This window comes from Chelonoidis abingdonii, chromosome 9, assembly GCF_003597395.2.
Source record: "Chelonoidis abingdonii isolate Lonesome George chromosome 9, CheloAbing_2.0, whole genome shotgun sequence".
NCBI lineage: Eukaryota > Metazoa > Chordata > Testudines > Testudinidae > Chelonoidis > Chelonoidis abingdonii.
The window spans coordinates 32,232,725-32,251,096 of record NC_133777.1 but is presented as its reverse complement, the minus strand read 5'-3'; the positions used below and the strand labels follow the sequence as shown (position 1 = coordinate 32,251,096).

At 47.3% G+C, this 18,372-nt stretch overlaps 1 long non-coding RNA gene across 1 annotated transcript; it reads left to right on the top strand.

Annotated features, from left to right (window-relative positions):
- The first annotated feature begins 102 nt into the window (after positions 1 to 102).
- LOC142047261 (uncharacterized) lies at positions 103 to 18,038 on the top strand. Its single transcript, XR_012656454.1, has 2 exons — positions 103 to 146; positions 17,602 to 18,038. It is a non-coding gene; the product is annotated as an uncharacterized LOC142047261 (long non-coding RNA).
- Positions 18,039 to 18,372: the final 334 nt, after the last annotated feature.

Sequence of the window (18,372 nt, the reverse complement as noted above, 5' to 3'; positions counted from 1 at the left end):
AGTGGTCCGTGTGGAAAACATGTCCCTAGCAACATTAGTTCCGCAGCCGGGACCTAGGCAGCCGTTAACCCTCCCCCTCTTCCCAAACAGTACACACAGTTCCCCCCGCTTCGAAACCCGCCAAAGGAGGTACCACAGACGTAGAGGTTCGGAACATAACTCTCGGCAGTACCAGGGTTGAATGGGAAGTACTGGGGAAGGTTATGATGGGTGGTATGGGGGTTGGATGGGGGGGGTACTGGGAAAGGTTATGGGGCTGCGGGGTTGGATGGGGGTACTGGGGAAGGTTATGGGGGCTAGGGGGGTTGGATGGGGGTACTGGGGAAGGTTATGGGGCTAACTGGTTTGGATGGGGAGTACTGGGGAAGGTTATGGGGCTAGTGGAATTGGATGGAGGGTACTGGGGAAGGTTATGGGGGTACTGAGGAAGGTTATGGGAGCTAACGAGTTTGGCTGGGGCACTGGGGAAGGTTATGGGGCTAGCAGGATTGGATGGGGGTACTGGGGAAGGCTATGGGGCTAGCAGGGTTGGATGGGGGTACTAGGGAAGATTATGGGGCTAGTGGGGTTGGATGGGGGATACTGGGGAAGGTTATGGGGCTAGCGGGGTTGGATGGGTAGTACTGGGGAAGGTTATGGGGCTAGCGGGATTGGATGGGTAGTACTGGGGAAGGTCATGATGGGGGGTACCGGTGATGGATGTTGGGGTCCCCGGGAAGGTTATCATGGTTGGTACTGGGGTTGGATGAGGGATTCTGGGGAAGGCTATGACGGGGGGTACCGTGGTAGGACGGGGCGTGCTGGGGAAGGTTATGATGACGGGTGCTGGAGTTCGATGGGGGGTATGTGGGAAGGGTATGACGGTTGGTACTGCAGTTGGATGAGGGGTCCTGGGGAAGGTTATGATGGGGAGTACCAGGGTTGGATTGGGGAGTTTACTGGGGAAGGGTATAACTGTTGGTATTGTGGTTGGATTGGGGGTACTGCTGAAGGTTATGACGGGGGGTACCTCAGTAGGACAGAGTGTACTGGGGATGGTTATGATGGGGAGTACTGGGGTTGGATGGGGAGAGTACTGGGGTTGGAATGGGAGTTATGGGAAAGGTAATGACAGAGGGTACCAGGTTTGGATGGTGGGGTACTGGGGAAGGCTATGACGGAGTGGTACTGGGGTAGGATGAGGTATTGGAGAAGGTTATGACAGGGTGTACTGGAGTTCAATGGAGGGTGTACTGGGTATGGTTATAATGTGGCATACCAAGGTTGGAGGGGAGTACTGGGGAAGGCTATGACGGAAGGTACTGGAGAAGGTTATGATGGGGGGGTACCGGGGTTGGCATGGGGTACTGGGGTTTGATGGTGGGTACTGAGGAAGGTTATGATGGGGTGTACTGGGGTTGGATGGGGAGATTACTGGGGAAGGTTATCATGAGGGGTACCGGGGTTGGATGGGGGGTACTGGAGAAGGTTATGACGTGGGGTGCCGGGTTGGATCGGGGGGTACTGGGGCAGGTTATGATGGGTGTTGCCGGGTTTGGATAGCAGGATTCTGGGGAAGGTTATGATCAGAGGTACCGGGCTTGGATGGGGAGATACTGGGGAAGGTTATGATTGGTGGTACCGTGGTTGGATGGGAAGAGTACTGGGGTTTGAATGAGGGTTCTGGTGAAGGTTATGATGGGGGGTACTGGGGAAGGATGGGATATACTGGGGAAGGTTATGACGGGGAGTACTGAGAATGTTATGATGGAGGTATTGGGGTTGGATGGGAAGAGTCCTGGGGTTGAAATGGGGGCTCTGGGGAAGGTTATGAAGGGGGGTACTGGGGTTGGATGTGGTGGGTACTGGGGAAGGTTATGACGGAAGTGTACCAGGGTAGGATAGCATGTACTGAGGTATGTTATGATGGGGGATACTGGGGTTGGATTGGGAGAGTACTGGGGAAGGCTCTGATGGGAGGTACGGGGTTGGATTGGGGGGTGGTGTACTGGGGAAGGTTATGGCCATGGATCCCAGGCTTGGATGTGGGGTACTGGAGAAGGTTATGACGATGTGTACCAGGGTTGAATGGGTAGAGTACTTGGAAAGCTTATGAATGGGGTTGGATGGTGGGTACTGGAGAAGGTTATGACCGGAGGTACCGGGGTTGGATAGGGAGCTACTGGGGAAGGTTATGATTGGTGGTACTGGGATTGGATGGGGGTGGTACTGGGTTAGGTTATGAAAGTGGGGTACTGAGGTAGGATGGGGTGTACTGGGGAAGGTTATGACTGGGGGTACCGAGTTGTATGGGGGTAAGTGGGGACGCTACCAGGGTTGGATGGGGGATACTTGGAAGGGAATGATGGTGTGTTCCAGGGTTCGATGCGGGACACTGGGCAAGGTTTTTGACAGGGGGTACTGAGGTTGTATGAGGAGAGTACCAGTGTTGAGTGTGGTGTACTTGGGATGATTATAATGGGGAGTAGCAGGGTTGGATGCGGGGGTACTGGGTTAGTTCATGACAGGGGATGTCGGGTTTACACAAGGAGAACTGGTGAAAGTTGTGACTGGGGGTACTGGAGAAGGTTATTACAGGGGGTATCGTGGTTGGATTGGGAGAGTATTGGGGAAGGTTGAAATGGGGGGTTCTGGGATTTGATGGGGGGCACTGGGGAAGGTTATGACTGGGGGTACTTATGTTGGACGGGGGTATTGGGAAAGGTTATGAGGGTGATACTTAATTTGGATGGGGGTACTGGGGAATGTTATGAGCGGGGTATTGAGGTTGGATGGGCAGTGCTGGGTAATGTTATGAGGGGGTACTTAGGTTGGATGGGGGTGAACAAGCTTGAGTAAAATGAGAAAGCTGGCAGAAGTTCAGCAACAGGATGGGAGCTACCCAGTTTATTGCACCCACTGCAGCGTGTATGGGCTGGTGGTGTGTGTGTTCATTCGGTGCAGGGAGCTCCAGGCCCTCAGAGACCGTGTATGAGCTTTGGAGACCAGGGTGGCTGAGCCGTAGGAGCTAAGGGAAACAGAGAGGTACATAGATGAGACTTTCCAGGACACGGTGGAACAGTCCCACTCCTGGTCTGACGGCCTCTGTGCTGTTGAGGAGGATGAAAGCCTCATGGAAGGAGAACATCCAACTGGAGCAGAGGGAAACGATCCCATAGTTGGGATCCTCTTCCCAGATGATGATGTGGTATCCTCTCGCACTGAGGATACTTCTCTGGGGGAGGGAACTCCAGTTATTAGGAAGAGACAGGTATTAGAAATGAGCTATTTGATCATTAGAAACATAGCTGGGTTTGCGATGATTGGGAGAACCGCATGGTGACTTGCCTGCCTGGTGCGAAGGTTGCGGATCTCTTGAAAGGTCTGGATAGGCTTATGTATAGTGCTGTGGAGGAGCCGGTGGTTGTGGTACATGTAGGTACCAAAGACATGGAGAAGGATATGAGAGGGGTCCTGGAGGCCAAATTTAGGCTGCTAGGTAAGAGATTGAAGTCCAGGACCTCCCTGGTAGCATTCTCTGAAATGCTTCCAGTTCCATGTGCAGAGTGAGTTAGACAGGCAGAACTGCAGGGTCTCCATGTGTGGATGAGACGATGTTGTAGGAAGGAGGGGTTTAGATTTATTAGGAACCGGGGAAGCTTTTGGAAGGATGGGCTCCACCTAAACCAAAACGGAACCAGATTGCTGGCACTTAAAATTAAAAAGGTTGTAGAACAGTTTTTAAGCTAAGGGCTGAGGGAAAGCTGACAGGTGTTTTCGGTTTGGACGTGGTTTGGACATCCCTTAGGAGAGGATCTATAAATGAAGATTCCCTATGTCCTAATAAAGAGGAGAGGATGGAAAATGATAAAATATAGGGAGGATCTGATGAGAAACAGTCAAATGAAAAAAAGTCCCATTCAATTACATCATGCAATAGGGGACAGCCAAAAAATGACAAGTTTTTAAAATGCTTATATACCAGTGCTAGAAGTCTAAATAATAAGATGGGTGAACTAGAGTGCCTAGTATTAAATGAGGATATTGATATAATAGGCGTCACAGAAACCTGGTGGAATGAGGATAATCAATAGGACACAGTAATGCTAGGGTACAAAATATATCGGAACGACAGAACAGGTCGTGCTGTTGGGGGAGTGGCACTATATGTGAAAGAAAGCATAGAATCAAATGAAGTAAAAATCTTAAATGAACTAAATTGTACTATAGAATCTCTATGGATAGTAATTCCATGCTTGAAAAATAATATAGCAGTAGGGCTATGTTACTGACCACCTGTCCAGGATGGTGTTAAAGACTCTGAAATGCTCAGGGAGATTAGAGAGGCTATTAAAATAAAAAACTCAATAATAATAATGGTGGATTTCAACTATCCCCATATTGGCTGGGTACATATCACCTCAGGAAGGGATGCTGAGATAAAGTTTCTTGACACCTTAAATGACTGCTTCTTGGAGCAGCTGATCCTGGAACCCTAAGAGGAGAGGCAATTCTTGATTTAGTTCTAAGTGGAGCACAGGATCAGGTCCAAGAGCTGAATATACCTGGACCACTTGGTAATAGTGACCATAATATAATTAAATTTAACATCCCTGTGGCGGGGAAAACTCCACAGTGGGCCAACACTGTAGCATTTAATTTCAGAAAGGGGAACTATTTTAAAATGAGAAGGTTAGTGAAACAGAAATTAAAAGGTACAGTACCAAAAGTAAAATCCCTGCAAGCTGTGTGGAAACTTTTAAAGAACACCATAATAGAGGCTCAACTTAAATGTATACCCCCAATTTAAAAAACATAGAGAAGCAAAGAAGAGCCACCATGGTTAAACAACAAAGTAAAAGAAGCAATGAGAGGCAAAAAGGCATCCTTTAAAAAGTGGAAGATAAATCCTAATGAGGAAAATAGAAAAGAGCATAAACTCTGGCAAATGAAGTGTAAAAATATAATTAGAAAGACCAAATGTGGCTTTATATCCTGGGTTCTGTCACATTCACAGAAGTTGCCTTAATATTAACTCTAAAATTGTACACTACTGGGGACTGTTGTATGGAACTGCCTATTATTGATGTACTCCTTGCCTTCTACTGGACAGAATCAGAATTGCTAAAGTGTGTGTTACAGCCTCTATACTGCTCATGGTGAGTGGTGATTCTCCATTAGCTCAAGTGACAAGTACTTGTCCTGCTGCTGCTATGAAGTAATTGGTCAAAGATGCAATGGGAGTACATGGGTTTGTTTTCTTTCCTTGGCTTCTGTAATTAAAAATATTTATTTAAAATAATGAATTGGAAGGGGAGCTGGCACCAAGGCTTTAGGGGTGGCTAGAGTGCTCTCTCAGCCAGGACCTGACTGTGAAAGGGAAGAAAATCAATATAGTGAAGGAGCCAATTGGGAACAGATTGCTGCGGTCTGGTTCTTCCACAGTATCTATTACAACTCTGTGATGTAAACCAGCTGCTGAGATTAGCCACAGTGTAACCTTGCTCTGAAGCTCCCCGGGGAGTTCTCTGGCAATGTAGGCTGTTCCCTTGCAATCTCATTTCCCACATCCCACCCCCCACTCTTTAGCAGGAAGTGACCCAGGGAGCACCACTGAGAAAATGCAGTGTTCAGTGTTGTCAGCTCTGTTGATTTTATTGTATGTCTTGTGGTATAATGTGTTTCTCCAAAAGCTACATCTCCTGGAGTCCTGTGAATATGTGAAAATCTCAGTTTTCATTTTTCAAAAATGAAGTTTCTTGCCCTCTTGGCTATGGAAAAAAGTTTGAAAGGGTTCAAAAATCAGAAGGCAAATAAAAAGAAGCTAAGTCCTAGTATTATTTAAAAGCTCGTGATTTGTGGGGTTGGGTGATACTATATATGGCCTTGTCCTGTGCACTGTCACTGCTTGGGAGCATTGGTGTAATACAGATGGACTAAGGAGGTGATGTTCAGATCTGAGTTAGACTTAGGCTGAACTTCCAGGGAGCGTCGATGCCATGCCACTGGGGAGTGGTGCTGTGTCGAGTCCAGGGAGCTGGGCCTCCCAGGGCACAGGCCCACATCAAGACTGGGTATGTGGGTTTGCTGGTGCCATAATCTTCTGAGCTGTTCCTGCAAAATGTTAGCACCATGGGAACAAGCAGGTTCAGATCCAGGGACCCGAATCAGAATCCAAGCCTGGAACATGGAGGGGACCAGATGAATTTATTGGTTTGGCCCATCTGCACTATTTTTGAATTGCAAAGGAGTTTTGTTTCCTATGTGGGTACCATGCTGTTTATACCGCACTTGTCACCATGGGATCTAGGCTCCTGTTGAAGGGGCTCCATTGCCTTCCTACTTTCTCGAGCCCCTGACAGTGTCAATCTGGCTAACAGGCTGCAGTGTTCAGCTGGGCAATGGCACCTAGGAGGGGCCACCTCTCTACTCCTCCTCTTTGCACCATTGGGATGGGCAAGCTAGTGTGGATAAAATAAGAGCTAAACTGAGCTTTCCCCCAAAACTTGAGTCACTGTCTGAAATCCAAGTATTAAATCTTGGGAGAAAACCCCATGCTGAGTCAGGTCCTGTCCAACTTCATAGGCTTGGAGGGCTGCATGGTGTGGAAGTTAGCACAAGATTTGGGGGTTCTCCCCATCACTAGTCTCTGCATAATATTACTTGATGCTACACCACAGCAGCTTGTTGCTTTGCTGCATACAGGGACATTAAGGACTTGATCCAAAGCCCACTGGAGTCAATGGAAAGACTCCCATTGACTCCAGTGGACTTAAAATCAGGTCCTAGAACTGTCTGAACTCCATTGCCCCCTCTGCTCTCCTGGGTTCCCTAAATCTCAATGGGCCTCAGGATCCCACCTGCCTTACTCTTTTTCTCCTGCTTTGATTTGTTAAGTGAATGGAAGAGGCCATGACAACTGGAAGCTCTTTGCTCTCACGGATGCTGTTACCCAGACGATAATAGGGGGCTGATCCCCAGTAGGAGTAAATCAGTGCTGCTCCATTGAAGTCAGTGGCGCTTTGCTGATTTAGACCAGCTGAGGATTAGGCCCTGAGGAGGGTTAAGAATTCCTGCTGCTGGGCTGATGAAAATTCTTAGCTTACTGGTAAATCTCTCTAAAACTGCTGGGCTAATGTGTGGTGGATGTGGTGGGGGTTATGGAAATTAGAGCTGCCATGTATTAACACGCCTCAGCTTTTTTATAGTTACTTATTTTTATTTTAAAGTCATCCTTTTTTTTTTAAAAGAAAAAAAAACCTTCTGTCTGCAGGAAACCATACCCCATAGGGAGGTGGCTGGGCTTTAAGGGACTTAAATACTTCCTCCCCATTGTGGTCACATACGGCTCTGGCATGCTTTATCCTGGATGGCTAGCTTTCCTCTCTCATTAGAAACTGATTGGGAAATGTGATGGGTGACTTCAGCTTCCACTTTCTGCTTCTGCCGGGTGAGTGTTCAGGCTTGTCATAGTTTGCTGGAGCCGCAGCTGATGGAAGCAGGGCACCGCTCTGAGGAAGTTTGTCGGGGGAGAGTGTATGGGCACCACTCTGGGGAGGTATACGGCACTGGCAGGCCACTGCCCTGAGAGAGTTCACAGTACTGGAGTTCCAGATGGCTCTCTGGATGGTCACACTGCTCGTGTGGGTGGCTTGGAAATGGAGTTGTGCTGTGAGCCAGGAGACAGTGTGCTGGAGGAGTGTGCATCCACCTTGAGCATGTTAGCATGGTTTCATTTAGTCCTCTCCCTAAACTAGACCTTATTTTAGAGCCATGAGAGAAAGCACAAGAGACCCCAGCTAGCTTAGAGAGCTGAGCTGCTTGTGCTGCCTCTCTAATGACATGCCCCTGGTGTTCTCTGCTTCCTGGGTCATCTGGCCATTACACACTGTCAAAGCTGGGATAGATTAAGGCAGGATTCTGGAGTCTGGGCCCTGCAATCAGAGAGCACCCTGCTGGAGCAGCGAGTCAGAAGCAGGGCAGCAGATGCCTGCCAGTGCAGTTCACAGCTGATTGGTGCCATCTGCTTTTTGCTGTGGTAGGCTGAGCTGATTGACTTCGGAGAAAGATCAAGTACTCAGGAATGGGAAGGAGAATAATCCATCTTTAGGGATGGAGGTGGAAGCTGGGCTACCAAAGGATGAGTCTGTCTGGTGTGTGTGAGGGGTAATTTGGTGGAAGTCCTAATCCATTTGCTATGCCCACTGCCCCCTCCCTCCTGCCAGTTGTCAGCAGTTGGTGGATACAGACCTTTGTGGAGAGGTTGCTCACCTTTTTGAGGTGCATCCCTTACCTAGCCAGGCTGGGACAGAGTCAGGAAAGGGAAATGTGGACTGTTCTGTCAAACTGTTGGGAAAGGTGGTCTCTAGTGAATTGTTCACAGATGTCTGGAGCAGAGGCTTTCAAAGGATCTGTAAATAATCCAGTGGGGAAGTTACAAGGTATTGCCTGAAATCAGCCATTTCTGTCCCCTTGAGTCCCAGTCCCACAACTAATGTGTATGGATGGAGGGCCTTTTAAGATACATCTTGCAACATACTGGGCAGGTCATGTCTAGATTCCTTAACAAAGACTATGTATTAATGTCAAAAGAGTTAAAAGTGTTATAAACTCTTCACTGTCAAATATACAAAGAGGTCTGTGGTTTTTTCCCTACCTCTACATGGACCTTAGTGTATTCAATTTCTTGGCAAACGCCCAGAAGCACTTATTCTAAAGCTGAAAGTTTATTGATAAAACATAGGAAAGAAGAGGAAATAAAAATCATTTATTCTGAAACTGAGTGAGTACGCAAAACAAACTTAAAGCTGCACTCCTTTTTGGAGACAAAAATATTAATCTCTTATTTCTTTGAGTAAAAGGAAAAGGTTGATTTTACTTTCAAGCCTGATGTGTAAAGGGTCTTAACTTCTCCTGTGTCTAACAGACAAGGTGCAGGAGAGAGACCGCTTTTCATGATGTCTTTGGAACACTGGGCAGCTGGTCAATCACAAATAGATACATTGGCTGGCACCTGTTGCTTGGACTCTGGGTCAGGGACATCATCTGGCTGGGCCTTTTCTCCTTAGATGGGGCAGGGTTGTGGGCAGCTCATCTTGCTGATGCAGTGCAGTTGATTTTAGGACTTGATGAAAAGCCAAGAGAGTGAGGTATGGGTGGAGGGAGAACACCACTAAAGGGAGGGAACAAAACAGGTGCTTAATGTGCTTCTGAGATGCTGGCAATTGGGTCTCCCCACTGATGGGCTGAGGACTGGAAGCCATGATGATGATATGATGGTTTTCAGGACTCTGAAGTTCCTTAAACAAGAGAAAGGTCTGCTTGCCTTCCTCTCAGGAAGAAAGTCTTTCCATCTGGTCTGCTACTTCTCTCTTGGACAGGGAAAATGAGATGAAGTGGATGAGACAAGCTGTGATGCAAAGTGGGATGCGCGAGGAGAGGTTTTTTTCCCCAAAGTCTCTTTTTAAGAAACCTGAAAGGGGGGAAAGTAAGTGGTATAGTTTATCTCCCTTGTTATTTTCGCCATTAGTTAGGCCTAATATCCCTCACACCAATTTTGGTGCATTAAGTTCTGGTTCCACATCTTCTGTTTTTACCAAGCATGATTTCAACACACTCCTAAATCATATCAACAAGACCTTTTTCCATTTACAATAATCCAGTTTCTTCATCTGGTTCACTTGCACTCGTTTATAATATTCAGTTACTGAAAACAACTCAATCTGTTTTTCATGGTTAATTTTCAGGTTGGCAAATATTGTAGGTTAGTGTAACATCTTATGAACTTTCCCTTACTACTTACATTTGAGGCTACACTGGGGTACATATTATAGGCCCAATAGTCAGAACTGAACTTTGGGACCAGGCTTTTCTGTGGCTACTCCAGAGAATCCATTCAGTCAAATGGGAGTTTAGTGAGTGCTGAGTAATTGGGCCTGTGTCTAGAAACTCAAATACAGCCTAGTGCCCCAGAGAGGAATTGACTGGGCACAAGATCTGGTCTTCTCACAGTATTTCCACCAGCCTGGGCCTGAGAAACCAATAAAAGAACAATGTGACAAGTGTTCCTGGGATTTAACCTGGAACTGGGGTACCACTGAACCCTCTGTCTTGCCAAACTGGGCTCCCTCTCACACTGTGATAATGTGACAAACTGCAAACCCCTCAAGGTCTTGTACTCATACAAACATTCACAGGCAGGGACACACCCAGCTGCTTTTGCCAGCCACTCGTGAACCAACAATAGAGAGGCTCCAGCCAGTTCCCCTCAGCTTCTCAGCCTAACACCCCCAGAACTGTACCATCCTGCCCTGGTCAAAAGCCTGACCAGCGTAAGTTATCATCTGCCCCTTCCTCGATATGGAGAGGACAATGCACCAGTTTTTTGTTAACTGAGCTAGGATTCTTTTTTCATGCACTTAACTCAAACCCCACTGTTTTTAGTTAAAATATAAAACCGATTTATTAATTACAGAAAGATAGATTTTTAGTGATAAGTGTAGAGATCAAGGTAGATTACCTAAGAAATAAAACAAAATTGCAATCTGAGTTCTATTAACTAGACAGGAATTCAATCAAGCAATGTCCCCCGATAGTACAACCAGTTTACAGATCTTCCATACACAAGTTGAAATCCTCCTTTCCTGCCGGGGCCAGTCTCCCACATTCAAAGTCTTAGTCCTGCAGCTGTGATTCCAGGTGTTGAGTTTTGGGGGCCATGAGGCCAAGTGATGATGTCGCTTCCCCCTTTTATAGCTTCTTTCATATGGAGTGAACTTCATTGTTCTAAGCAAAGTCATAGAATCTGAGGGTTGGGAGGAATCTCAGAAGGTCATCTAGTCCAACCCCTGCTCAAAGCAGGACCAATCCCCAACTATTTTAAGTCCCCAGTACAGTTTGTGGAAAAGTACAGGCACAAGATGGAATCCAGTATCACATGATCTAGTCACATGCCCTTGCATGTTTTGATGAGTCATAGCAGCCATTATCCATATGATGACTGAAGCGTCCACAGGAAGGCACACCGAATGGGGATAAGCTTCTTATAAAGTCTTTGTGTTTCTTAATGGGCCATTACCTTGAGTGGTTCATCCACAATGTGTTGGCTAGACTGGCTGTAAACTACTTTGTGGGTGTTACCCAGGAGCAAAACATTTAAAATATTGGCACATAGTCATTATTCATAAATTTAGATACAAATGTGACACATGCATACACATAGGATAATCATATACAACAAATCATAACTTTTTCATTGAATGACATACTTCTCAATCATATTACCATGGTAAATATGGGGATGCCAAGGTGTTGCTTTGGGATACAGAGTGTCACAAACAGATCTTGGGTGACTGAGCTATGAGAGTTGAGTACACAGCAGGCCACAAGGATCTGTCTGTCCAGGGGTGGCCCCTACAGTACCTAGATAGGAAGAGCTAGGGTGATCATTGGATAAAATGATGTTACAATTCACCTGTTCCTTTCTTACTCTTTCAAATACCAAATCAACCTTTAGGGTTGAATCTTACATGGGCCCCCTGTAGCTTCACTCTGTACTGTTGACTTTGGGTCTGAGATGTGCTGGAGGCAGCGCTCCTCACTTAAGTCAAGCTGATAATGTCAGCAGGAGTGTTGCAACTTTGCCAATGATGGAATTTTGAAAGATTGGTCCAGGTCAAAAAATTTGGATGTGGAATTGAAAGGATCCAAGGCTCCGGAGGGTTCAGAGATGGGTTTTGGGCTGGGCTATTTTACAATTAGGGGCCAGCTTCAAAGGTCAGAGCTGGATCCTTATTTGTGCTCTGACTTTCCCTCTCTCCCTTCACATTTTTGGGTTTGGGATCAGATCCATCTGTGGTCATAAGACCCATCCCCGGGGCAGATCCCTTAGAGTGAGCAAGGTCTCCCTGGCTTCTCCAGTGAACACCATGGCGTATTTGGAAATCTTAATAAATCTTAAAAAAAAAACAACCTTGCAACCTTGCTGATGACAGATTATGGCCCCTGTCTGGCTGCAGGGCTGCCTGTAAGTGCACACGCCATGTAAGCAGTAGGAAAGTACCTCAGCTGCAGCTTGTCCTTCTGCGCATACTGGGCAGCCAGCTGGTGTGAGAGAAGGGAACACATGATGAGGGCCTAGACCTCTAGTAAACATCAGCACTCTAAAGCAGAACTCCTGCTGCTTCCTGGCAGGGGGCCATACTGCATAGATGGCAAAAGAGAACTCACAGATCTACCAACCACTGCCAGGCAAGTCTAAAATTAGGAGCTCAGCTACTAGGGGTGATGGGCCTGAATCTCCACTCTGCCACTCCAAGTGCAGAAGTGGGGGCCCGCAAGGATTTTAAAAATTAATACGTGTCACTCCAGGCTTGTATTACACTCTCAAGGTTACAGCTTTTCTCTGACCTTGGCTTGGTAAACACTGCCACCACCCAAACGCAAAAAACAAACAAAAAACTCTTTGAACTCAGGAAGGAGCACTTGGGAATTCCTCCCTGTCGGGTACCCTCAAGCCCCACGCCTCCCCCCCAGGGAAGAGCTGAGAAAGAAAACAAAGGAAATTAGCTGTGGCTATCAGCTAATCAAACAAAATGCACAAACCTCTTAGGACACCAAAAATCCAATTCCTGTTCTGGGTCAGTCAAATAAGAACAGATTTTGTAATGGCCCCCAATAGACAGTTTTGTTTTGTCTCACATATGGCCTAAATGGAAATCCAACTTCTTTACTGTCACAACAATCCTTCAACAGAGAACTGTTTGGATACTGATAGTTACTATTCAAGGTGCTGTGATCATGAAATGTAAACCCAGAAAATGCATTTTAGTAACAGAAATCTGATATGATTCTCCCTCTCGCCTCTGTACAATGAAAGCAAAACATGGACTTTTGCTGGCTGCATTTTCATTTTGGCTGAAAAGTTCAGCACCCCCCACCTTCACCAAAATCACATTTAGATCAGATGAAATGTTCCGTTCTACAGAGATCTCTGTGCTGTACAGAGAAAAGGTCCACAGCTCAATTAGGCAAGTACTGTAATAACCCCAACAAGGCAGCGGGTATTTAGGACCCTCTTTAAGACATATCACTGAGGGAGGAGGGAAAGGGAGGGAAGAATGTGGGGAGAAGGAGAGATACTCTACTGAGCTAAACCTCCGGTGTCCCGTCCCTGTCTCCCCCCACAGTTCCTAAAAAAGTTAAAGACCTTTAAATGAACTCCAATACTGACACAATGGCGTGCGTGTACCCACACGCACACGCACCCACCCCGCCACCCACCCCCGGAGGCAAGGATGCACCACATAGTAATTCCAGGGTGTTGGGATGGGGGGGAGAGGGAAGGGCATTGAGGTCTCCATGTTTCTTCTGGAGAATGAGTGGGAGGAGAGCCGGCTCTAGTTCCTGCGTGGGAGTGGGGAGGGTGCACACCTGGGAAGGGGTGGGGGTGAGTCTCAGAGCCAAGGCGGGAGTGGGGCCCACGGGGGTTTTGCAGCCACAGGAGCTAGCTCGGATATGGTGGCTCCAGGCTACATGTGTAGAGGGGGTAGGCAGTGAGGTGAAATGCTGCTTGCAGCCTGCTTTCCCCATTAGGGGGCCAGCAGAGACCCTCCACCTGGGGGAACAGGGATCCTCCTGCTGGGGCTGAGCAGGGACTCCCTTCCCTGCGGGCTGCCCTAGGTGCTGGGCAGGGGGCACAGCAGGTGCATGGGGGGAGGGGGCATGTGCACCTTGCTCCTGCTACTCACCCATGCAAGGCAGGAGCTGGTGGCAGCATAGCAGGGGCTCTGACTGGGGGTGCAGGAGCTGCAGAGCCCAGGCTGCTCCTGAGCGCACTCTTGTTGCCCATCCCTGGCGCTACTGCTTCTGACGGAGGCACTGAGGAAGGCTCCAGCACGGGCGTGCACAGTGCAGGGCGGGGAGAACTGGTGCGCGCTGGGGGGAGCAAAGGGAGGAGGCACAGCCACTTGCTGTCCCCACTGCCAGCTCTGCCACGATCCCCTCGCAGTGCCTCCCTGCCTGCCAGCCCACCTGCTTGGGCCCAACTGTTCTGGCACCCCTGCAGGCAGTAACCAGACTTTGGGTGTCCGGTCAGGGTTTCTGACTGGACAGTCATGTGCCCTTTTCGACTGGACTTTCCCGTCCAAAACCGGACACCAGCAACCCTAACCACCCCCACCTCCAATTCATTGGTAGCCCTCTTGCTGTAATAGGCCTTAATTTATAAATCACACATTGTTGGGAAACCAGCAAGAACAAACCCTTGGCAATTTCTTTCCTAATGTCTCAGGCAGAGCTCACAAAGAACACCTCTGCCTGCTGCACCTTTCTACTCTGTGTACACAGCCAGTTGCTACATATTTTTCCTTCCTGGCAATAGCAACAACATTTATAAATCAACACAGAACCCAGCCACATAAAGAGATCCAGGGAGAGGTTAGGTATGTTTCTTTATTTACTTTGTTAAAAAGATACTTTTCTTCTGTCTCCCCTGATTGAATTAGGGTTTTGGTGGTTGGCGTCTTGAAACCCAGTTGTGCAATTGTCTAGGTGTGTGTAGGTTACTGATTACTGATTGTTTTGGGTCTGTCATTTCAAGAAAGATCAGAATATTTTATTCCCATGAGTAAGCAAAGGATCAGAAAAGAAATATACACTCAGCTTTGGCAGCTTCTTTGTCTCCCGCGTGTTTTCCTAACATGAAAATGGATCCTCATGGGGAGAAGCTGTCTTGGGAGACAAAGCACTGCTTGCTGTCTTTGTTTCAAGAGGAAGTGTAAATACAGCTTCCTCACTCTCTGGTTAAGAAGAAACTCTCAGGCTTGGGGCTCTAAGCAGACACAAACCTAATGACAGGTCAGATACAAGGTCTTTAATATAACTATGGCAATGCTTACGTGCCTGTTCACTTACTAAGAGCATCACAGCCTCACTGATGCTTTGGGTGTAACAACATTAGGACCCCATTTACACTAAGCAAAATGGCATTGCAACAACTCACATCTTACAGGTATGGTTGTAGCCCTGTGTGGGTCTCTTGCGGCACCTATTCTATTGTGTTGGGAGTATAGGATTTGGGGTAATTTCCAAACAGGAGGCACTGCATTGTGGGATGCACCAGTGCAGATGAATGCTTGTAGTTTCCTAGGAAGAAAACTGCAGCCTGCACTGATTCAGCAGACCTCAGTTAAAAGGTCCCAGACACAACAAACAACCACCATTTGTAAAATACCTGGGACAGCTGTTGCACAGAGACACAAGGTATCACCTGGCACTGTCAGGTCCAGGCATTCAAGCAGTGGTCTGGTGCAGTGCTCTTTTTGTTTAGTGTATGCAGCACATTAGGGTACCAACGTCACAAAGTGAGACCGAGTAGTCCTGGCACCTTGGAGATGAGCAACACCATTCATTTAATAACAAAATAAATTATTAGGAAGAGGGAGAAGAGACGCACCCAGCTTCAAAGGACCAGGCTGGGTCTTAGCCACATGACTGCCACTAATATCAATGGCAGATGCACAGGTTGAACCCTCTGTGCTGTTCAGAAAATGTACCCAGTCATGCAGAGATCAGGCAAATTCTCGTCTTAGAGCCACTCAATGGAGTTCAACTTGGATATTCTCTTCCCCTTGTGTGCAGAGATCTGCCAGGGATAGACAGCATGTGCAAGAAGAGCACAATATGGGAGTCAGTATCTGCCACGTTTTTCCCTAAGTGAAGAGATTTCCCATCACCCCCCACCCAGCTGTCTCAGAGGTTCATTTTAGCTGCCCCTTTCTGGAGCCCTTCAGATCTTGGACTGTTTCTTCTAGTGCTGCAAGTGCCTGGGGATATCTCATTGCTCCTACTTCCTGAACAGCTGTCAGGCAGGTCAACTGATCCACAGAATCTTCCTGACTTGATTGCCAAAGCAGGCTTTGATAGTTACTTGCATATGCTGGAAGGCCTTTGCAGGCCATAGAAAGAGCCCTTTCCATTTTCTTATACCCCTGTTGGACTCCTACAGAGAGGAGAATACCAGAGATATAATGCTGGCTGTTGGCATGGCAGATTAGATGGACAGAGGGAACAGAGTCAAGGGCAGCAGCCCTCCGAAGCAGAGGAAAAGCTCAAGCAATTAGGGCAATTAAAGGGTTACAGGCAGACAACCAGCAACTGTCAGGAAAGATACAAGAGCACTGGATGTGGGGGGAGTCCAGCAGGAATCCCTGTACAGTTCAGGATAAAAACTGTGGCTGAAGGATTGCTCACAGCTCCACTAGTCCCACTAATCCCAGTTTGAGTCACTGCAGAGAATGGTGTGAAAGGCACTACAGTGTCTGGGTAAGTGATCACAGCTACTGTCCCTGCAGCTAGAATGTGTGCTGGCTTGGGGATAGGGTTCACAGCTCCTTGCAGCCTCCACCCTAGGAGCTGCTGCAGGAGAGCCATGGGGAAATAGGGTGACCAGACAGCATGTGTGAAAAATCAGGACAGGGGGTGGGGAGGTAATAGGAGCCTATATAAGAAAAAGACTCAAAAATCAGGACTGTCCCTATAAAATCAGGACATCTGGTCACCCTATGGGGAAGCTAAGTAAGTATGAGCCCAATGGGGGTGAGGGAAGCTGATAACAATCAAATAGAGAGATGAGGTGTCAGCAACTGTCAGCAAAGAGCAGTGATGGCGCCTGTGCTTTGTGCTCCTGCTTCCCTAATTGACTCATTGTTGTTCCATCTTTTTTTTAATCGTGGGTAGGCAATCTGCCTCCTAAATGAAGAGAACAGCAGCTGATAAACTGGATTCCACCCCCTGGCTCTCCTCCCCCACCACACACACAAACTCCATCCCCCTCTCCCTCTTCCCACCCCCATCCCCAGCTCCCCACTGTCTTCCCACATGCTGGAACTTTCCCACAGTCTTAGCCTCACTCTCAAGCCTGTTTTCATTAAGAGGGAATTCTAAGCCCCATTCTGGATATAACACTGCATGGACAAGAGCAACAGGTGGTGTGATTTTCAAATCCAGTGGGGAGGAAGACAGACACAAACACACACTTCAAACTATCACAATCTTTCACATATATGAGTCAAAGCAAGAACAAGACCAAATCCAAATCTCAGGGGGAAAAGACTGAGTCCAAATTGTACCTAAGGGCCCTCAGCAGACATGAGCCCCTGATGTCAAAATGAGCCTGTCAGTGCTCTGGCCTCAAACACTGATGCTGCTGTCCTTAGAAAAAGCCTTTTAAAATGGGGGAGGGAGTAATCCCTTTGCTGAAACATGGGGGGCTTGGGTAATATAGTAAATCAACCAATGTCAGGAAATTCAAAGCAGAGGTCATCATCCCAGCTGGCCTCTCCCTGCTGTAGTAATGGCCAGAGAGCAGCCATAGCAGCCTAAGCCTTTGATTTTATGCACTTTCTGTGGACTGGATAACAACTGCAGTTAAATACAGATTTAAAAAGAATTGCAAAGGAGTTTATGGTGAGTATTCACCCACGAAAGCTTATGCTCCAGAGAGTCTAATAGTTGTACAAGGATTCTGGTTCTGTTACCAACTCACTGCATGACCTTGGGCAAATCATTTCACCTCTCTGTGACTCAGTTTCCCTAAAAATAATATTTCTCTGTTTCCTACAGGAATTGTGAAGTGCTTCAAGATTCTTGGATGGAAGCAACAATAACCACCATGACCCTTTAATGGGGTTTGAATCCAGGACCTCCAGCACAGACCTGAAGCTAGAGGACTAAACCCATTAGCTAGCAGCAGTAATATCACCACCTAATGCTAATCTATCATGTTAGATCCCCTAACACTTTACAAAGTCAGTATCATTGTCCCCATTTTATAGCAGGGTTAATTAAAGGCTAGGGAAGTGAAAGCACTTGCAGAAGGTCAGTCAGTAGGCTAGCTAGGAATGGAACCCAGGCCTCCAGAGTCCCAACCTAGTGCACTCTGCTTTATTGCCTCCTTGGAGGAGGCACCCTGCCACTCTGGATGAGTAACAGATGAGGACACAAACAGATTTTGAGCATATTGCACAATGTTGTCAGAGAAATAAAAGAGATGTTTGGGTGGTTTTAATTTGTCAGGTGCTTGAAATAGGTGATAGCACCGGGACAGCACTGTCTGTTGCCTAGGGACACAGTGTATTTAGTACTCACAATTGTTATTGACTATTTTCCCAGTGCCCCACAGTGTGCTGGGTGCTTTTCAGGACAAATAGAAAGGTATGGTCTCTGGCCCTAGGCTATCCACGGTGCTGATCCCACAATGAGTTTTTTTTTTGTTTTTTTTTTAATACTTAGATTCACATTGTTAACCTCTAACAAGATATAGGTAAACAGAGACTACGTCTTCCCATTCTTTAGGAATACAAGTTTACATTTCAAAGCTCAGCCGTACAAACC